The sequence below is a fragment of the Gorilla gorilla genome, chromosome 19, assembly GCF_029281585.2.
Source record: "Gorilla gorilla gorilla isolate KB3781 chromosome 19, NHGRI_mGorGor1-v2.1_pri, whole genome shotgun sequence".
Lineage (NCBI taxonomy): Eukaryota > Metazoa > Chordata > Mammalia > Primates > Hominidae > Gorilla > Gorilla gorilla.
In genome coordinates, this window is record NC_073243.2 from 95,207,283 (window position 1) to 95,230,273 (window position 22,991).

At 43.4% G+C, this 22,991-nt stretch overlaps 1 protein-coding gene across 1 annotated transcript in view; it reads left to right on the forward strand.

The window, feature by feature from the left end:
• Positions 1 to 22,991, forward strand: part of MYO10 (myosin X) — a 267,318-nt gene that overhangs the window by 90,028 nt on the left and 154,299 nt on the right. The window lies entirely within an intron of this gene.

Sequence of the window (22,991 nt, forward strand, 5' to 3'; positions counted from 1 at the left end):
AGTGACTTCAAGGTGGTTTTTAATGTTGCGGAAAGTTTGGCAGGCCGGAAACTTCATCCAAATCCTGTTTAGTCTCATGGAACTTAGAGACGGTAGTGTTATAATTAGTCTGCCAGTAGCTTGTCTTTCTGTTTGGCTTCATTTCACTTTGAAAACAAAGTCAGTATGTAGCCCATGCAAACAAGTTTGCCAAGATCTGTGAGCACTTGATACACCTTAACACCTGGACACTGTATTCTGTGGCTCCCAGAACTTTGGATTTGAGCATCTGGGAATTATAGGAGACCAACATAGAGTTGTCCCATTTTTTATTTTATCAAGTAAGGGCATCTAATAACTCTTGCCATTCTTTTCTTTTTCTTTTTTTTTTTTTTGAGACAGAGTCTCGCTCTGTCACCAGGCTGCAATGCAGTGGTGTGATCTCGGCTCACTGCAACCTCCGCCTCCTGGTTTCAAGTGATTCTCCTGCCTCAGCCTCCCGAGTAGCTGGGACTACAGGTGCATGCCACCATGCCCAGCTAATTTTTGTATTTTTAGTAGAGATGGGGTTTCACCATGTTAGCCAGGATGGTCTCAATATCTTGACCTTGTGATCCGCCCGCCTTGGCCTCCCAAAGTACTGAGATTACAGGTGTGAGCCACCGTGCCCAGCTTATTTTCATCTTTTAAGATTTGTTTTGTTTTTCAAGAGACAGGGTCTCACTGTGTCATCCAGTCTGGAGTACAGTGGTGCCATGAGAGCTCCTGGGCTCAAGCAATCCTCCTGCCTCAACTCTGGAGTAGCTGGGACTCAGTGTGGACCATTACGCCGGCTAAGTTTTACATTTTTTTAAGAGGCGTGAGTCTCGCTTTGTTGCCCAGGCTGGTGCGGAACTCCTTCTTTCAAGCAGTCCTCTTGCTTCAGCCTCCCTGTTGGGATTACAGGTGAGAGCCCACTACACCCAGCCTAAAAGACACTTTTTTAACACGCCGAAAATGGGAAGGACATAATCGTGGGACAGCTCTTTAAAATGGAAGGAGTTAAACTTTATGAGAAATTATCTCTGTGGTCTTATATTTCTCATTTGGCTATTGAGAATTAGTCTCAGTTAAGGGTTTGGAAATTTCTGCTACAGATAATTCAGCAGTAAAGATCTGTTACCTTTCAGGAAAAAATGTACTGCCACCTGCAGGTATAATCTCTGGGCCTTGTCTCAGGAAGAGGTTCAGTTCTGTATAGCACTTTTAAATTGTTCTCATTCCCTTTGCTTAAAGGTAAGGTTTTTGAGCATTTTAATACATCAAGTTAAGGTGTCAATTGTAGGCTTTGGTAAGATAATATAGATCAGTCATATTTGAAAAGGGAAATACACGTGTGTGTGTGTGTGTGTGTGTGTGTAGCTGGAATTACTTTGTTGGAATAAAATCTTATTGGAGAGTTTAACAAATTTTACTGGCAATGTAAGAAGGGGTGGACAGCAGCCTCCCACCCCCCACCCCATTTCTTAGCAGTGGTTTCTGTGAAACTTTTAGAGTTCTGCAGATCTTGATTTAAAATCTATTGATTGAGCATAATCTAGTCTACAATGGTATTTGTTTTTAATATTGCTGTAACTTTCAGCTAATTCTATAGTTGGTTTTGCATAGCTTTAAGGGCAAAACCTAATATACAAGGTGAAATTTAGAATTAGTAGTTGAGTATAGATTAGGCACTAGAATCCTGTTTATGCCAATTTTACATCGTAATATGCACCAACACCACCTTTGCTTTTCAAAAAGCAACCATTCAGTTCTGGTAGATTAACTAGCAAAGAGTTAAATTGAGTAAGTTTTCTTGCTTCGTACTTTAGATATTCCTCTTTTCTTACCATAATTACTTTCATGACTATTTGCCCTTTCACTTTGTGACACTAAAAAAAAATGAAAAGAGAAGAGCCAGTTAGATAAATCATTGGAGAAAGCGGATAAATATTGACATCATTAAAGATCTGTGTTAATGCGTGATGTGGACCTGATAGTGAAATATTTGTTTCTCCTGCGATTTGTGCAAAATCCTCAGAGTCCGATCCTGAATTCGATAAATAATTATTCAAAGAAAAAAAAGTGGATAAAAATAGTTTGGAAGAAAATTATTATCTAGTAATATGATTTGAGAGGATCAGTTTAAGGATACTTGGGGAACAATGAATGGAAAAATGAAACAGAGTCTCCCAATTTTATTGGGGTGAAGGAGAAAAAGCAAATGGATTGTGATTTGTCGCTAGTCAGCAGCTGATTCATGAGTGACGGGACAACCCACTTATCTGCTGTCTGTTTTCCCCCACTTGCAGCGTGTCAATCTTTGTGCTTGTTGGGAGAAATTATAATAAAATAATATGAGTTAAGTATTTGAAGTTCTTGTATAACCATGTAATTATTATTTAGTAGTGTCTTCACTTAACCTTTTCAGGTTAACTTGTGCAGACTGGTTTTGATGCTGTTAATGAACTTCAGAAGACCTAGAAGCTTTTTTGTAGTTAAGGGATATTTTTCCATTTCCTATGCCTGTTCCATTCCTTCAAAAAAAATTTTTTTCTGTAATTTACCCATCACTATATATTTGATGTGCTCTACTAAAGTCCAAATACTTAATGCCATTTAAAAATACTGTTTCATTTTAACTTGATTTTTAGCAATGGGCAGTCAAGAGTGCTTGCTGATAGAAAGTTAGACAAGGGAGTCCAGGACCTTATGGAGACAAATAAGACATATTTTGAAACATAGTGATGGTGCCCAGTAGCTGACCTGTTCCAACACTTGGATGCTAGACTCCTAGCCCTGCCTGCTGCTTACTAACTGTGGGACCCTGGGCAAGATTTTTAAGCTCTGTGGGCTTCAGTCTTCTCATTTATAAAATTGGGATAAGAATATCACCTTGCCAGAGGGCTGATTGCTGGATACAGCAGAGGCATTTGCCAGGTTATACAGGTAAGAATGGCCATAATTATATGTATGTATGTATGTATATATGAATGCATATATGGGTATATAGACATTTGCATACACATGCAAGTTGCAAAAATGTTAGATTAGGTCATTGCCATAGAAAATTAGAAGGGGAGAATGGGGCTTGGAGCATACTTGAAGCTGGAGCACGTGGAAGCTTCTATGACGTGTGGAAGTCAGTGCTGGACCGGGCTAGCTCAGTGTGGTTTCAGCTGGCTCGAGGCCTGGCAGGGAATGGGCTGGTGCATGTGTGGTCGGGGGCCGAGTACAAGGGGAACAGGAGGAATGAAGCAGAACCAGAAACCATAGCAGGGTTTCCAAGGAAATGAGTCCTGACAGTTTCATGATTGAGCCAATGGGTGTCAAGTAGGAGCAGGCATCTTATCTTGGCAGCAGCCTGTATTTCAAAGTTCCTTTTTTTTTTTTCCTTTTTCTTTTTTCTCTCTCTTTTTTTTAGTAGAGACGGGGTCTCACTGCGTCATCCAGGCTGGAGTGCAGTGGTGCAATCATAGCTTGCTCTAACCTCAAACTCCAGGCTCAAGCAATCTACCCATCTCAGCCTCCCGACTAGCTGGGACTATTAATTTTTTGTAGAGATGGGGTTTTTGCTAAGTTGCTTTGGCTGGTGTCAAACTCCTGGTCTCAAGCGATCCTCCCATCTTGGCCTTCCAGAGTGCTGGGATGACAGGCGTGAACCTTCCAAGTTCCTAAGTCTTATGCATTGTAATCAGTTGTGTTGATGCTTACAGCAGCTTTGTGAGCGAGGGAAGGGGGAAGTATTCTTACCTCCTTTGGACAGATTAGGAAGACAAAGGGAGGTTTCTGAGAAGAGGTATGACATGTGTCAGGCCACATCTCGTAGTGATGAGGCTGCCGCTGAAGCCCAGGGCTGGTGAGGATATGACTTCCCTGGTGGAGCTGGGCTCCCTCTGCCTGGAGCCCCTGCGCTTTGATTGCAGCATCTTCTAAAGGCACTTTTGGGGATCAGTTTCCCCTTCTGCTCTTCACTTGACTGGCTCTCAGTACCTCTTCTCCTTTGTCTCTCTTTCTGTAGCTTCTTGTGCAGTGGTGGGCTGGAATCAGTACATTTTAAACAGTGGAGCTTTTAGCAAAAGTCAGGCGAGCATACAACTTCTACCTCCATCACCAGAGTCAGAAATTACACATATCTAAACTGCGATAGGTCTGGGGGCACATGATCTAAATGTGCTTATACATATAAAGGGTTCTATAAGATGCTTCTTTTTAAAGTTTTACTTTATACTATGAAACCAAGAATATCTGTGCCACCTGCTTTTCTGCCTATTATGTGGAACTGCCCCCACCCCCACCAAGCCCCCCTACCCCAAAGTCAAGTGTCATGCCTTCTATGATTGAGTCCTCTTTGTCTAGTTATCAGATATTGTGCTAATCTCAGCAGGAAATATTATGGCTTTGCCTGGGTGTTTGAAACATAACCATAATATGTTCAGAAAAACTCCAAGCCCTCGAGCCCTCCAGAGTCCGGCATAATGAAGCCAGGACAAAGAGATCGTGAGCTTTATTATTAGACACACTTACAAAAAAGCCATATTAATGAAAAACAGTTTGCGAGAAGAGTTGGCAAACAAGTCAGCTTCCATTGTTAAAAGTTCAGATAGAACTTGGCTTTGTTGAAGGAGAGCCTGAATTAGTTATTAGTGTCTCAGACCACAAAGGCTGCCGCGTTGTGATGGTCTGTGGAGCTCATGGAACCTAACCATCCTTCTCTCTCAGAGAAATGGGAAACATTTAAAGTTTTCAAATGAACATTAATCTCCAGCTTTGCCGTTTCATGCTTGCTCGTGCATAATAAAAAGGGTATTAAGTTCGCAGAGATAAATTTTGGTGTCAGGATTAACTTAAAGACATTTTAAGCCCTTTTTCTAAAAATCTGGAAAATCCTTCTGACTGTTGGAGTTTCAGCCTGCTTAACACAGTTGTTTGTGTTGTTAGTAATAAGTACTGACCTTTTGTACAGAACTTTTAATGGGCGTAGTTCAACTCACAAAATAATTGTCTTTAATATCTCAGTTCTTCTAACACACCATGAAAAGACCTAAATGACTTTAAAACTGATTCATTTGAAAATGTGCATTGTTTCTGAATAATAACTGTTTCTGAATCTGTCTTCAGGGTTATGTAAGCAGCTCCTAAACATTCGAAATCTCCTTTTTTTTTTTTTTTTGAGATGCATTTCCGCTCTTGTTGCCCAGGCTGGAGTGCAATGGCGAGATCTCGGCTCACTGCAATCTCCGCCTTCCAGGTTCTAGCAATTTTCTGGCCTCAGCCTCCCAAGTACTTGGGATTACAGGCGCCTGCCACCACGCCCGGCTAATTTTTTTTGTATTTTTAGTAGAGATGGGGTTTCACCATCTTGGCCAATCTGGTCTCAAACTCCTGACCTCAGGTGATCCGCCTGCCTTGGCCTCCCAAAGTGCTGGGATTACAGGCGTGAGGCACTGCACCTGGCCCGAAATCTCCTTTTTTTAAAAAAATTTTAAAGATAACGCTCCCTATGTTGGATCTCCTTTTTTCTTTCATGTATTGGTTTTAACTTTATTAGTAGGAACTAGTCATTTTAAATATGGGCTTGCATATTTTTGTTGTGCATATTGCACAACAAAAATGCATATTGCATTTTTTTATTGTGTTTTCTTATCAATTATAACACCCACTGTGAAGACACATATGCATTTATGTGTATGATTTGGTGTACAGTGTGCTTGTAGTGGCTCTGTTCCTGGTAGTCATAAGAGTCATAAGTGCCAGGACCAGAGTATTTTCCACAAGGGCTTCTGAGAATGGAAAGGATCGTGTTTTGCTAGTGACGTGTGCAAAGGATTTCACAGGACAGGTATGCTTAAGCTCTTCTGTTTTATTCATTCATTCATTCATTCATTCAGAGATGGAGTCTCGCTCTGTCGCCCAGGCTGGAGTGCAGTGGCACAATCTTGGCTCACTGCAACCTCCGCCTCCCAGGTTCAAACGATTCTCCTGCCTCAGCCTGGCAAGTAGCTGGGATTACAGGTGTGCACCACCATGCCTGGCTAATTTTGTATTTTTCATAGAGACAAGTTTTCACCATGTTGTTCAGGCTGGTCTCGAACCTCTGACCTCAAGTGATCCACCCACCTAAGCCTCCCAAAGTGCTGGGATTATAGGCGTGAGCCACCATGCCCGGCCTGTTCTTTCTTTTAAATTGCCGTGTTACTGTCTACTTGTAGGAAACCTGGCAGAGCTCTGCTTAACCTTGTACCTTCTCACCTTCTCACATATACAGGTCAGCCCATCTTTCACTGCAATCTAGACTCTCACTTTCTTCCTTACTTTTCCACTGAACTTGGAATTAAAGTACAGACGCCCCTCGACTTACAATGAGGCTCTATCCTGACAAACCCATTATAAGTCTAAAATATCTCAAGTCAAAAGATGCATTTAATCCACCTAACCTACTGAACGCCATAGCCTAGCCTAGCCTACCTTAAACATCCTCAGAACACTTACATTAGCCTACGGTTTGGCAAAATCATCTCACACAAAGCCTATTAATTAAATTAATTAATTTTTTTTTTTGAGACAGAGTTTCACTCTGTCACCCAGGTGGGAGTGCAGTAGTGCGATCTCAGCTCACTGCAGCCTTGACTTCCTGGCCTCAGGTGATCCTCCCCTTAGCCTCTTGAGTAGCTGGGACTGCAGGCATACGTCACCATGCCTGGCTAATTTTTGTATTTTTTGTAGAGATGGGGTTTTGCCATGTTGCCCAGGCTGGTCTCGAACTCCTGGCTCAAGTAGTCCTCCTACCTTGGCTCCCCAAAGTGCTGGGATTGCAGGTGTGAGCCACTGCACCTGGCTTATGTGTCCCAATTTGATCATGAGATTGCAGCAAATCAGTTCCATCTTCAGGCTCCACTTCTAATTCTAGTGCCCTTGCTATTCCCACCACATCTGCAATGACTTCCTCCACTGAAGTCTTGAACCCCTCAGTGTCATACATGAGGGTTGGAATAATCTTCCAGACTCCTCCTAATCTTGATATTTTGACCTCCTTTCATGAATCACAGATGTTCTTGATGGCATCTAGAATGGTGAATCCTTTCCAGAAGGTTTTCAATGTATTTTGCCTGGCTCCATCAGAGCAATCACCATCTACTATGGCACTAGGTATATAGGCTTATGAAATGCATTCCTTAAATAATAAGACTTGAGAGTCGAAGTTACTCCTTGATCCGTGGGCTGCAGAATGGGTGTTGTCTTAGCAGGCATGAAAACATGAATCTCCTTGTACATCTTTATCAGAGCTCTTGGGTGACCAGGTGCATTGTCAGTGAGCAGTAATATTTTGAAAGAAATCTTTTTTTCTGAGCAGTAGGTTTCAACAGTGGACTTAACATATCACTAAAACCATGCTGTAAACAGATGTACTGGCATCTCAGTTCTGTTATTCCGTTTATAGAGATGAGTAGATTTAGCATAATTCTTAAGAGCTCTAACGTTTTCAGAATGGTAAATGAGCACTGGCTTCAACTTAAAGTCCTCAGCTGCATTAACCCCTAACAAGAGAGTCTGTGTGTCCTTTGAAGCCAGGCCTTGACTTCTTCTCTTTAATTGTGGAAGTTCTAGATGGCAGCTTCTAGTAGGAGGCTGTTTTGTCCACACTGAAAACCTTTTTAGTGTAGCCACCTTCATCAATGATCTTATTTAGATCTTCTGAATAACTTGCTGCAGCTTCTTTGTCAACATGTCCTGCTTCCCCTTGCTTGCTCTTTTGTGTTGTGGAGATGGCTTCTTTTCTTAAATCTCATCAACGAATCTCTGCTGGCTCCAGACTTTTCTTCTGCAGCTTACTGACCTCTCAGCCTTGATAGAATTGAAGAGAATGAGGGCCGTGCTCTGGATTAAGCTTTGGCTGAAGGGATTGTTGTGGCTGGTTTGATCTATCCAGACCACTCAAACTTCCTCTATATCAGCAACAAGACTGTTTTACCTTCTTTTCATTCATTTGTTCACTGTAGTAGCACTTTTAATTTCCTTCAAGAAATTTGTCTTGAAGAATTTTACCTTTGCATCTTGGCTGTTTGGCTTCCAGCTTGTCTTAACTTTCGCCATGCCTTGCTCACTCAGCTGCGTCATCTGTAGCTTTTGATTTAAAGTGAGAGATGCGTGACTCTTTTTTACTTGAACATTTAGTGGCCATTGTGGGGTTATTTCATTGGCCCAATTTCAGTATTGTTGTGTCTCAGAGAATATGGAGGCCCCAGGAGAGGGAGAGAGACAGGGAACAGCTGGTCGGTGGAGCAGTCAGAACACACATTAGGTTCACTGTCTTGTATGGGTGTGGTTTGTGGCGCCCCCAAACAATTACAATAGGAGCATCAAAGATCAAATATTATAATAATGGAAAAGTTTGAATTATTGTGAGAATTACCAAAATGTGACACAGATGTGAAGTGAGCACCTGCTGTTGTAAAAACAGCAGCAGTAGACTTGCACAGGGTTGCCACAAACCCTCGATTTGTAAGAAAATGCAGTGTCTGTGAATTAAACGAGGTGTGCCTGTATTTGAGGTGGGCTCAGTTTGCCAGTGAGGGAAAGGCACCAGCATATATCAAACGCCTTGCATTCCCTGGGTTGTGTGCTAAGTGCCTAACTCATGTGTATTAAAAAAGAATAACAGTTTTATTGAGATGTAACCCACAAACCATAGAATTTACTCAAAGTGTACCATTCAGCAACTTTTTTAGTGTATTTACAGAGTTGTGCAGTCATCACCACAGTCAAATTTAGAACATTTTCATCACCCCAAAAGAAAACCTTGTACCTGTTAGCAGCCAGTCCCTATAACCCTCCTCCTAACCCCTGGCAACCACTAATTTACTTTCTGTCTCTATGAATTTGCTTATTCTGGACATATTATATAAATGGAAACATAATAATATATAGCCTTTTGTGTCTGGACTCTTTCACTTAGCATAGTTACAAGGTTCGTCAGTATTTTTTTTTTTTTTTGAGACGGAGTTTTGCTCTTGTTGCCTAGGCTGAAGTGCGATGGTGTAATCTTGGCTCACCTCAACCTGTGCCTCCCGGGTTTCAGCAATTCTCCTGCTTCAGCCTCCCAAGTACCTGGGATTACAGGCCTCTGCCACCACGCCCTGCTAATTTTGTATTTTTAGTAGAGATGGGGTTTCTCCATGTTGGTCAGGCTGGTCTCGAACTCCTGACCTCAGGTGATCCGCCCGCCTCGGCCTCCCAAAGTGCTGGGATTACAGGTGTGAGCCACCTCTCCCTGCCTATCAGTACATCATTTTTATTGCCAAATAATACTCCCTGGTATAGTCACACCACATTATGTCTATCTATCATCTGTTACGAACATTTGGGTTGTTTCCACTTTCGGCTAATAGGAAAAATGCTGGTGTGAACATTCATGGTAACCTTCTCGTGTGGACATACGTTTTTATTTTTCTTGGGTATATATCTAGGAGTGAATTGCTGGATCTTATGGTAACTGTATTTAGCCTTTCAAAGAATGGCCAGACTGTTTTCCAAAGCGTCTGCACCATTTTACATTCCCACCAGCCATGAGTTAACTCATATACGTTTAAAAGGCATAAATATAACTATCAAGAGAGCAGAGAACAATTTTAAGTTTTAAAAAAATCCCGATACAAATCTCAAAGTCTCTGAAGGACGTGACTGCTCTGAATGAGATACAGCTTTTCCCAGTTTTCAGATATCCACAAGGTGGGGGCTGTATACCACTTGGTGCGTGTCTGTCATATTTTCATCAGTTTCCATCTGCCCATCTTCTTGGGCACATGTGTAGTCATTGAGTTTTTGGTGTTGGCCTTCTTCATTATCTTTGACCCTGGAATGTAGAAAATGAGGTGGAGTTGATGGATGAAGATGCAAACCACTGGAGGTGGGTTATAACCAAAGTAGGAATAGGGGTTAAATTTTTACTATTTTTGTCTGTAACAGTGGAGGAGGAGCTGTTTGTTCTCTCATACGAATAGTGACCATTTGTTATCTACTGAAAGAGTGTGAGAGCCGCTTTGTCCTTATACTGTGTTTTGATTCCATCGCATTCTAAAATGCAAATTTGAATAGATAAGATTACAAGGATATCACCAGAAAGAAAGAATCTCCAGACACTCTTTTTGGGAGGGGGATGAGAAGTTAGGCAAGGAGTGAGGATACTGACAATAGTACGCCCCTATCTCTCCTAAACTTTGTTCTTAGGAGGTTTCAACCTGATTCCCATCAGTTTCCCTAACCCTCAGATCCTCTGGCTCTTAGATATTCCGACCAGATTTCCGGTACAAGCTGTGCAGGGCTTTTACATCCTTTGCTTTCATAGACACTTAAAAAGACACAGCAATTTCTTGTTGACACATTTGAGAGGAGTAGGGGGAACAAGTGACCTTATTTTTATCATGATCCATGTACTGGGAAAACTCTCCCAGAGCATGATATTAATGTTTTTGTTATCAAAAATGTCTTTTTTTTTTTTTAAAGACTTTTGCCCTCCTTAATTAGTAACCTACTTTTTTTTTTGGTGTCTTTCTTCTTTCTGGCCTTCTGCCTTTCCCTAATCTTTCCATTAATTCAGAGAGTGTTTTCCTGATATTTCTACAGATTTCCTTGACAGTGGGGATGGGGTTGGTGGACAGGAAGAGTGTGGGGAGATAATTATGTCATATTCTGAGCTGATGTGTCTTGTTATCTGGATGTTGTGAGTTCTCCTAGTTTTTGTACCATAAGTTTGAGCCAAGCTGACATCTTGCTGTCTTTGTACATATCTCACCAAAAAAAAAAAAAAAAACAGCCAAAAATGACTTTGGTGTGATCTCGGCTTGCTGGAACCTCAGCTTCTTGTGCCTCAGCTTCCCGAGTAGCTGGGATTACAGGCATGCTCCACAACGCCCGGCTAATTTTGTATTTTTTAGTAGAGATGGGGTTTCGTCATGTTGGCCAGGCCGATCTCGAACTCCTGACCTCAGGTGATCTGCCCACCCTATCTCAAAGTGCTGGGATTACAGGCGTGAACCACCACGCCAGGCCCCGATTCTGTTTTTGTTCACTGGATTAATAAATACCTTGTGTGTAATCTCTAAATTCTTCCCCACCCCTCTACCCACCCGAGACAGAGTCTCACTCTGTCGCCCATGCTGGAGTACAGTGGCGCAATCTCGACTTACTGCAACCTCCACCTCCTGGGTTCAAGCAATTCTCCTGCCTCAGCCTCTCGAGTAGCTGGGGTACAGGTGTGTGCCACCACGGTGGCCCGCCTAATTTTTGTATTGTTAGTAGAGATGGGGTTTCACCATGTTGTCCAGGCTAGTCTTTAACTCCTGACCTCATGATCCGCCTGCCTCGGACTCCCAAAGTGTTGGGATTACAGGCATGAGCCACTGCGCCCAACTGTTATCTCTAAATCCTTAATGGGCACTTGGAAATGTGCCCATCTGCCAAAAATGGCTTGGAAAACACATAATGCTTAAAGCTAGGACTCATTCCATTGATTTTTGTTTAAAACTGAGAGGTGTATTCATATTTGGTTTGAATATGTCTTTTTCATTTCACTTAACGGCAGCCAAGGAATTACTGTCCTATTATTTAGTTTAAGAAAATTTCAAGGTGACCTGTAAATGAAAAGTGTTGATTTATGACCCAGTCTTTGGAGTTGGTTTTAGATGACAAACGTAAAGTCCTCATCATATAATCTTAGTACCATACGTGGTAGCTGATGTTCATCCCTTTAGCAGAAAATTATTAAGCAGCCATTAGTTCCAGGAATTTGATGAGACAGTGAGAACCCAGAAGTTTTTGTGAGACAAGTCCTGGTCCCCACAGATTGGTCCATACGAGGGTGGTGAGAGGGGGTCCTCAGCACCCCCTGCTATTGTAGACACCAGGATTTGCTCTTGCCCTCCTTCCCATCTACCCACATGCAGTTCCACATCCTCATCACGGTGCACCAGGAAATCAGCCACTTCGGCATATGAGCTGGAAGTTTCTCTCCCTGATTGATGATTACTAGGCAGGGGTAAGAAAAGCAAGGTTACAATAGAATGTAAGTGACCTGAGAGGTTTCTGTCCAAGGTGCTGTGGGAGAGAAGGCCAGCCCGCTCAGACTAGATGTGGTGGGAAGCGCAAAAGAGTGGTGACTGGGAGGGTGTGCTCAGCCAAGGAAGGAAAGACAGACAGACCGCAGGAGAGTTAACCCTTACAGGGACTCAAAGTTAATCTAATGCATATGGAGTCAGCTTGGCAGGTGAAACAATGGGGCGTTCAGGGGGGGCCTGGCAGAGAAACCACATTAAATAATTGATATTTTGTCCTCGAAGTGATTGGAAAACAACTGTCAGAGAATTCCAATCAGGGTATGGCCAGATTACATCACTGATAACAGTAATATGACTAACTGAAATATCAGAGTTGCTTACACAGTACCAAGAACTGTGCTAAATGTGTACAATACTTACGTGCATGATCTCACTCTGTTTGCACTAAGAAACATAGCCATTTGGATTATTCTTATATTATAGATGAGGAAACTAAGGATTGGAGAGAAGAGTAACTGAAAGAAGTTAAGATTGCTCAGCCAGTGAGGTGCAGAGTGGAGTTCAGCACTGCCAAATCTCATGTTCTACAAACTTGAGCAGTTTCCCTTGAAGGAGGAAAGATTCTAGTCATTCCTGTTTTGGGAAACAGCAGCCAAAGAAACCAAAATCTTATCTCTGAAAATACCTTTCAATTCTATATTATCAAGGCCAAGAAAAATTGTCATTAAAACTAGTAAAATGGCCGGGCACAGTGGCTCACACCTATAATCCCAGCACTTTGGGAGGCTGAGGTGGGCAAATCACGAGGTCAGGAGTTCGAGACCAGCCTGGCCAACATGGTGAAACCTCGTCTCTACTAATAATACAAAAATTATCCAGGTGTGGTGGCGGACACCTGTACTCCCAGCTACTCAGGAGGCTGAGGCAGGAGAATCATTTGAGCCTGGGAGGTGGAGGTTGCAGTGAGCCGAGATCATGCCACTGCACTCCAGCCTGGGCGACAGAGTAAGACTCAATCTCAAAAAAAAAAACCTAGTAAAACATATTTTAAAACATCATTAAAATTAAAGTTCAAAATTTAAAGAAACATATCTTGGACTCTAATTTGAGAAACGTTGGCTTTATGCCACAGGATGCTAGAGGCAGAGAGATGAATTTGGAGGCAGTTGTAGAGGTCTGGGTTGAAAGATGTGAGTACTGGAGCCCCAGTAGAGGCAGGAGGAGGTGGAGTAGAGGGGAGGCAGTAGAGGGGAGAGAAGGTGGATTCTAGATGGTGTCATTATCTGATCCCAAGGACTTGCAATGTGGCTGCAGTGGTTGGCAATGGAGGGATTTTAGGTTGACTCTGGTTTCTGGCTTGGGGAGCTGATAGCAAAGGTGTCATTCCCTGAGGAAGGGGTAAGGAAGTAGCCACAAGGTGAACAGGAGGAGATGCCGAGGTCAGTTTTTGTTTTGAGATGCTTGTGAAACATCAAGGTGTTTTGGAGTCGTAGGAATGGAGGTTTACAGCAGAGTTTAAGTTCATGCGATAGCCATGTTACCTGAAGGGATCTGGGCTTATGACTGAGAAGACAGGGCTCCAAAAGGGGTTCTAAAATTAAGACCGGGACATGAGGTCAGGAGTAAAGGGCCCTCAGAGGTGAGAGCTCATCCACCAGTAGTTGAGGAGCAAGCAGCCAAGAATTGGGGGTTCCATCCGTGCCTCTTGAATTTCTCTAGACTGAAACTTACTATGTTTAAAACCAGAGGGTTAGAGGAGAAGCCCTTTTTCCCTCTGAGAACTTGTGACTCCTTGGGTAGATCGTTTGTTTTGTTTTTGTTGTTTTTTTGAAAGCTGTTCTACAATGCTCATTTTATAAAAATGTATTAAACCCCTTATATTTATCCAGATACATTCACTGATAGTGATTTTGATTGGACTGATTTCCTTTTTAAGCCTAGAAATGTATACAAGCTTTAGAAAACAGGGAAAGAGTCATAGAAAAGTATTAAAAACACCTACAAAGCCAGGTGCAGTGGGGAACACCTGTAATCCTAGCACTTTGGGAGGCTGAAGTGGTCAGATTGTTTTGAGCTCAGGAGTTTGACACCAGCCTGGACAACGTGGCAAAACCCTGTCTCTACACAAAAATTAGCAGGGCGTGGTGGCATGCGCCTGTAGTCCCAGCTACCTGGTCGGGGGCTAAGGCGGGGAGCATCACTTGAACCCAAGAGGTGGAGGCTGCAGTGAGCTGAGATTGCTCCACTGCACTCCAGGCTGGGTGACAAAGTGAGACCTGTCTCAAAAATAAATAAATAAACAAACACACACCCAAAAACCTATAAACTTGCCACACATTATTGGAGTTCTGATATATATAAATTTTTTTATTTCCATAGGTTATTGGGAGAACAGTTGGTGTTTGGTTATATGAATAAGTTCTTTAGTGGTGATTAGAGAGATTTTGGTGCACCCATCACCTGAGTAGTATACACTGCACCCATTTTGTAGTCTTTTATCCCTCACCCCCTTCCCACCCTTTCCCATTGATTCCCCAAAGTCCATTGTGTCATTCTTACGCCTTTGCATCCTCATAGCTTTGCTCCCACATATGAATGAGAACATACGATGTTTGTTTTTCCATTCCTGAGTTACTTCACTTAGAATAATAGTCTCCAGTCTCATCCAGGTTGCTGTGAATACCATTAATTCATTCCTTTTTATGGCTGAGTAGTATTCCATTGTATATATATATACCACAGTTTCTTTGTCCACTCGTTGATGGATGGGCATTTGGGCTGGTTCCACATTTTTGCAATTGCGAATTGTGCTGCTATAAACGTGCGTGCGCAAGTATCTTTTTTGTATAATGACTTCTTTTCCTCTGGGTAGGTACCCAGTAGTGGGATTGCTGCATCAAATGGTAGTTCTACTTTTAGTTCTTTAAGGAATCTCCACACCGTTTTCCATGGTGGTTGTACTTGTTTACATTCCCACCAGCAGTGTAGAAGTGTTCCCTGTTCACCGCATCCATGACAACATTGATTCTTTTTTAATTTTTTGACTGTGGCCATTCCTGCAGGAGTAAGGTGGTGTCACATTGTGGTTTTGATTTGCATTTCCTGATCATTAGGGGTGTTGAACATGTTTTCATATGTTTCTTGGCCATTTGTGTATCATCTTTTGGTCCCATGTCTCCTTTACTCAGCTTCCCTCAGTGATATCTTGCAAAACCAGAGCGTAATATCCCAACCAGGATATTGACATTGACGCAGTGGATACAGATCATTTCCATCAGCACAGGACCCTCCTGTTGCCCTTCACAGCCATCCTCATTACCCTCCTGCCCAGTTCCCTCCTTAGCCTCTGGCAACCACCAGTCTGTTCTTCATCCTCTGTAATTTTGTCATTTCAAGAATATTCTATGAATAAAATCACATAGCATGTAACCAGGAATTGGCTTTTTCAGCTTTTGCCTATTGTAAATGTGCTATAAATATTTGTGTGCAAGTTTTTTTGCAAATGTAAGTTTTTAGAATGAAGGCCCAAGAGTACAGTCGCCCTGTGTGTGTGTGTGTGTGTGTGTGTGTGTGTGTGTCTATTAAAAAAATAACCCTAGGATTATACTACATATATGCATAGTAGAATTTTATTACAAATTCATTTTAGTATAACTCCACAATGAAAAAACCATTTTTACACAGTGATTGTTTTCTGCACACTAAATTCCTAAATGTGGAAAGACTGGCTCGAAGGGTTTGAACATCTTTTTTTTTTTTCTTGATAGACTTGGCCTGCATAGTGGGTATAAGCAACAGGAAAGCGTTCTAATTACACATCTTAGCATAACGAAAACAACAAGGATGCTTTTCTTTGTGCAGTAGATGTCCCTTAAAAATTATACAGAAAGTTTTCTTTTGTGAATAAACAAAGTACTGTAGTTGAGGATTTAAAGGAAATCTGTACCTGAGTCTATAAAATCCCAGTTCCTGACCTTACATATAAATACAAATTTGAGGTCTGGTTTTCCCTTTTTTTTTTTTTTTTTTTTTTTTTTTGAGATGGAGTCTCCCTCTGTTGCCCAGGCTGGAGTGCAGTGGCACAATCTCGGCTCACTGCAACCTCTGCCTCCTGGGTTCAAGTAATTCGTCAACCTCAGCCTCCCAAGTAGCTGGGACTAAAGGCGCGCACCATGACGCCCGGCTAATTTTTGTGGTTTTTAGTAGGGGTTTCACCACGTTGGCCAGGCTGGTCCCGAACTCCTCACCTCACGTGATCTGCCTGCCTCGGCCTCTCAAAATGCTGGGATGAGAGGTGTGAGCCACCGCACCTGGCTGGTTTTCCTTAATGTACAACTATCCTAGTATATTCTTGTGTGCGTGTGTGTGTGTGTGTGTGTGTGTGTGTGTGTGTGTGTGTGTGTATTAGCCGTTCCTTCCAACTGAGCTAACTGTGTGGCAGTTAACTTTTTCCTCTTAAGTTACCAAGAGTGGTCAGGGCCTGGGTATCACCGAGGCCTTTCTGGTTGCTGAGTAGTTACTGTGAAAGTGTGTTCGTTGTGTCTGCACTGCTTGTTGTGTGGCATCTCCACTGGCAGATGTGCTGCTGGCACACTAGCCCCTGGATGTTTCAGACTTCTTGACTTATCCTGTTAGCCTGCCTGCAGCCCTGTGGCGCCATCAGAAAGGTTTGAGCTGGATGGTTAGGATTTACCGCTCAGTGACTGGTCTGCTGGCAGCTTTATGATGTTGTGTGCACCGTCCCTGATACTTTTGGGGGTGCGCGATTTGTGTACATGACGGCAGGAAGAAACCTTCCATTTTGGGAACAGCAGTGTTTGTGGCGATTGCTCCTCAAGAGGATTCAGAAGATTGCTTTCCTGTGGAGTTTCTGTTGAATTGCATCTTGCAGTGAGATTTATTCTTTATCTCTTGTCTCTAGAAAGTCTCGGTGTTGTGTTTGATATTAGTGTTGTCCATGATGATGAGTAGATAGAGAAGATTCTGTGCCCTCCCTAACCACTTATGTGCCTTTCATGTCCTTCAGGTCAGAAGCCAGGCAGCACCCAGGGCACAGGGGGCCCTTCCCAAGTCAGCCCCTGCTGCAGCCACGCTCAACCACAGATGCCCCGTGCCACGTCACCCTTGCATCTGTGTCCCTCCTGGCCATTACCTGTCCCACATGGATCATCTCTATTGTGCCCTGGGCATTTCTACCATAACAGCCCCTACCGCACTGTCGGGATTGCCTATTTTTCAGAACCCTCAGTGGACTGTAAACTCTTTGCAGGGAGGGGCTGTTTAATTAATCATTGTATTCCCAGGGTCCAGCTAACAGGCCACCATGAGTGATTGAGGAAACTTAAAAGAGAGTAAATAAATGAAAAGTAATGGAATAAATGAGTGAGATTAAACCTAGTACACTGGGGCTGGGCATGGTGGTGTGCACCTGTAGTCCCAGTTAACTCTGTAGGCTGAGGCGGGAGGACTGCTTGAGCCCAGGAGTTCCAGGCTGTGTAGTTCACTCCAGCCTGGGTGACAGAGTGAGACCCTGTCTCAAAACAAAACAAAACAAAACAAAACAAAACAAACCTAGTGTACCAGGAAAGTGATGCAGAATCAGCTTCTCCTTCCTCCTCTCTACCCTGCCCTCTCCTTTGAAGGGTCACTGGGATTCTCTGCTTTTTTTTTTTGGAGACAGAGTCTCTCTCTGTCATCCAGGCTGGAGTGCAGTGGCGCAATCTCAGCTCACTGCAACCTGCACCTCAGTTTAAGTGATTCCCCTGCCTCAGCCTCCCAAGTAACTGGGATTACAGGCATGTGACACCGTGCCCTGCTAGCTTTTGTTATTTTTAGTAGAGACGGGGGGTGGTGGTTTCACCATGTTGGCCAGGCTGGTCTTGAACTCCTGACCTCAGGTGATCCAAAATGCTGACCTCGTCTTCCCAAAGTGCTGGGATTATACCTTCTTTGCTTTTGACTCCATTCCCAGGGCATCCACCCTCAGCGATCTCTTTGCCTTCATCTTCATGATGTAATCACACTACGTTCTCCTTGTCAATTTAAAAGGGGAGCAACTCAAGCAAAGTGGAGGGCTAAGGGGACAGTAGCACCAGCAGTGGGCCAGGCAGGGGTGAGCTGTGTGCTGCCCTCACCAATCTAAGCCTCAGCATCTCTGCCACGGAGATACTAATGCCTTTACCGTATACATTCGAACATCAATTCAGGGTGAGGAATGTGCCCAGGGACTCATAGCCAGTAAGGAAGTGGCGGAGCTGGAATTCAAAAGGCCATCTCTGAACACGTGGCCCTCTAAGGTCTGACTCTACCACGCATGCTTCCCCATGATACCAAGAAATTGAACTCTCCCTGTGCTGTGTGCTGTTGGGGAAGTTTCCTGACTTCTCTGATCCTCTGTGAATTCATCCTTTTAAAAATGAGCATCAGTATTACCTCCCCTTCTGAGGATCAAATGAGGTAACATTAGCAATGTCTGATGCAGGCAGCTGGCACTTAATAAACCCGTTCCCTCTGCTTGGCCCTCTTATTTTGTTTTGGCACCTGAAGGATACACTGGGCATTGAAAACCTGATGACAGTTTAAAGGACTTAATTTCACAAACTAGTTTGAGTCTTTGAAAAAGAAAATAACAATCTTTGTGTTATCTATACTTCATAGTTATCTAACAAAGTAGCAGAAGAGTTATGTATATAAAGATAACGTTGGCTGGGCGCAGTGGCTCACGCCTGTAATCCCAACACTTTGGGAAGCCAGGGTGGGCGGATCACTTGAGTACAGGAGTTCGAGACCAGCCTGGCCATCATGGTGAAACTGCATCTCTACTAAAAATACAAAAATTAGCTAGACTTGGTGGTGCTTGCCTGTAATTCCAGCTATTCGGGAGGCTGAGCCAGGAGAATTGCTTGAACCCAGGAGGCGGAGGAGGTTGCAGTGAGTTGAGACTACGCCACTGCATTCCAGCCTGGGTGACAGTGAGACTCCGTCTCCAAAAAAACAAAAAAAGATAATGTTAACCCCTAGGCTATAGTAACTAGAGTGCCGAATCTCTGACAAGTTTGAGCTGAAAACAGGGCAGTATTGCTATTTTTTCCTCCGCACACTAGCAGAGTAGACCTGTGTGAATTTCCTTTTGATTAGATTCCAGTGAAATTCTCTAGGGGACTTGATGTTTTCTTGCCCCCAAATAATTTCTCCAGTCTTGTGAGGAAGCAGCAAAAACAATAGGAAAAGGCAGATTTTCAGTTAGGTGGATTGTTTTCTCCATAGACTCTTCTTGGTTGCAAAGGAACGCCATAAAAGTATAAATTACTCAGTACAAAATAATCATGGAGCTTAAGCACGCGTACACCAGTCATTGAAAGCACAGGGTCAGTGAAGCTGAACATAAGCTCGTTTTTGTTTACATGATTGCTCATTTCAGCCACATGTCAGGAGGCAGATGTCTTAACAACCTTTGTTATTGATCATTACTTTGATTCATGAATTAAAGAGCCAATACACGAAAGGAGGAAAATGAGAGTGACATCCCCAGAAACAACGTGGAATTCCAGGAAAAATCTAAACGAGGCCAGCCAACTTCGTGCAAAGGGATTAAAATAGGAGAAGAGAGTGTTATGACAAATAGCTTTTCATCAGAGAGCTTACAGGCAAGGTTGTCATAAAACATGGAGAACGCACACACAGCCTCCCTTTGCCCGCTCCCTCCTCCCGCACAGGAGCTGTTCTGGAGAGTGTGTTCTTTCTCATCTTCAGAGCCTGGGCTCCTCCCGCCGCACTCCCTGAGACTCTTGCTTTTTCCTCATAGAATGCTCTATGTTGTTCTTTGTATTCTGTTCCCCTGATAGGAATTGCTACCTTTTATTGTGTTCCTGTTGTATGCCAGTCACTGTGACTTTTACCTAGATTATTTTCCTTAGTTTTTATGGTAATTCTATGAGTTGTCTCTGATCATCATCCTTATTTTACAGACGGAGAAAATACTGGGCCAGAGAAATGAAAATCTTGTTTGTTGTCCTTAAGTTATAGGTAGCATAGATCTAGGAGAGGTCAATCCAGCTAGAAATGATTCTAAGGCCATGTTTGCCTCTTATTCCACTCTTTTTTGTTGTGTTTTTTTTTTATTACTATTTTTTGTTTTTTGAGACTGAGTCTCGTTCTATATCACCCAGGCTGGAGTGCAGTGGTGCAACCTTGGCTCACTGTAACCTCCGCCTCCCGGGTTCAAGCGATTCTCTTGCCTCTGCCTCCCAAGTAGCTGGGATTACAGGCACCCACCACCATGCCCGGCTAATTATTGTATTTTTAGTAGAGACAGAGTTTCACCGTGTTGACCAGGCTGGTCTCGAACTCCTGACCTGCCACCTTGATCTGCCCACCTTGGCTTCCAAAAGTGCTGGAATTACAGGTATGAGCCACTGTGCCCAGCCTGGTTTTGTTTTCTGAGACAGGGTCTCGCTGTCTTGTCCAGGCTGGAGTGCAATGACGTGATCTCAGCACACTGCAATATCCGCCTCCTGGGCTCAAGTAATTCTCATGCCTCAGCCTCCTGAATAGCTGGGATTACCGGCATACGCCACTGCATCCAGCTGTCCACTCTGCCTTTCTATATGTATAATACCCATTTTGAGGGCCAGGACCATTCCTTCAGTATTTGTTGAGTCTGCCAGGGCTGGGCACTGGGGACAAGATGGGCTGGGTTCCTGCCTCAGAGTAGTGAGATGTGAAGTCAACTGAGAGGGTCATAGCTGGCATTTAAAAGAAATGAAATAGGATATAAAATATAGGGAGTCATCAAACGTTGTGATGCTGAGTGTTGTGTTAGGAAACTTTTGTTAAACTACAGTAGTTCACAGGGAAAAACATTTCTTACTGTAGGTCGTGGTCAGAAGAGTGTGAAAGATCCTGACCAAGAGGTTCCAGGGTGGGGGTGTGATGGCTTTTAAACAAGATAATGGATAAGTGATTATAATGTGTCATAAGGAGCAATGAGGACACACACGTGATAGAATAAGGAAGAGAGTGGCAGGGGTGCCTCTGGGCAAGACCACTGGTGTCTTCCGAGAGGATAGCATTTGAGCTGAGACCCCAAGGAGGAGAGTAGCAGGAAGACAGTTGCCCAGACATGGGAAGAGGTGCAAGATCCAGGGCCAGGAAGGAGCAAAGGAATATTCTCAGAAACAGAGATAGTGTGGACCGTATTGTTTGACCATAATTAATGCAGTACAATTAGAAAATCTCAAAAATGTAAGCAGTCTCCAATTCCTAGAAATCCTCCTCCTCCTCCTTAACTTGGGTCAAATAAAGACGAATGAATATAATATGACATAATATTGTCATGCTGATTTTGATTTACCTCTATTCAATGTTTTTATTTCTTCGATTGTTTTTGAAAGCTTTTTTGTTTTGTTTTGTTTTGTTTCTTTGAGACAGAGTCTTGCTCCGTTGCCCAGTCTGGTGTGTAGTGGTGTGATCTTGGCTCACTGCACCCTCCGCCTCCCGGGTTCAAGCGATTCTCCTGCCTCAGCCAGTAGCTGGGACTACAGGCGCGTGCCACCACGCCCAGCTAATTTTTGTATTTTTAGTAGAGACGGGGTTTTACCATGTTGGCCAGGTTGGTCTCAATCTCTTGACCTCGTGATTCCCCTGCCTTGACCTCCCAAAGTGCTGGGATTACAAGCATGAGCCACCGCGCCCGGCTGAAAGATGTTTTTATGATTTATGAAAAGTTTTACTTACAAGCATTGGCTTATTGTCATCATTTTTACTTAGTGTCTGGGTAGACATCTGGTTGTTTGGCATCTCAGGACATTTCTAGACCGTACTATTGACGTTTTGGGTAGTATTGGGTATCACTTTGATGTTTGGCACCATTCCCGGTCTGTGCCCATTTAATGCCAGGTAGCACCCTTCTCCTCTCCCCCAAATTCTAACAACCAAAAATCTTTCCAGGTGTTGTCAAGTGTCCCCGGCAGTGGCGGGGGCGGGAAGGAGATTGAGAACCTCTACTCTAGAAGAAAAGCCAAGCTAGTGTGAGAGGAAGATGCCGTGCTTGAGAATACTCTGTATGTCATCTAGCGATTAGGGTTTTTATTTTTTCATTTTAATTTCCCTTCAGTTGGAAAAGTTAGGTTTTAAGACTGGGGGCTCCTAATGACTTGTAATAAAAGAAATCTGTGTATAAGTCCCTTCTCCAAGTTATGTTTTCAGTCGTATTGATCAGTTTCCTTTGTTCTGCCCCCATGCCAATCCAGTTCACCATGTTACCAGCGGTTTGTACTTCTAGAACAGAACAGTTTGTTCTCAGGTATCATTTTATCCAAGTGGATTTCTTGTCTGTTAATCCTCCATGTTTTGCCCATTCCTTCCCTCCTTTTCCATAGTTTATGCTCCATTAAAGTAACTCAGTTTATTCCAACTTGTGATTTTTAGAAAAACATCTTGTTACAGTATTGTGGCCCTTGTTTCCTTCAGGAAAAGTTCCATAAAAATAACAGCCCCCCCCCCCGCCCCCGCCCCCGCCCCCAGCCAGGCGCAGTGGCTCATGCCTGTAATCCCAACATTTTGGGAGGCCGAGGCGGGCAGATCACGAGGTCAGGAGATCAAGACCATCGTGGCTAACATGGTGAAACCCGTCTCTACTAAAAATACAAAAAAAATTAGCTGGGCGTGGTGGCAGGCACCTGTAGTCCCAGCTACTCGGGAGGCTGAGGCAGGAGAATGGCATGAACCCTGGAGGCGGAGTTTGCAGTGAGCCGAGATCGTGCCACTGCAGTCTAGCCTGGGCGACAGAGTGAGACTCCGTCTCAAAAAAAAAAAAAAAAAAAAAAAAAAAAATCCCCCTTCCCACCCCACTTTCCCCCCCCACCCAGATGGAGTCTTGCCCTGTCATCCAGACTGGAGTGCAGTGGTGCCATCTCGGCTCACTGCAACATCCGCCCCCCG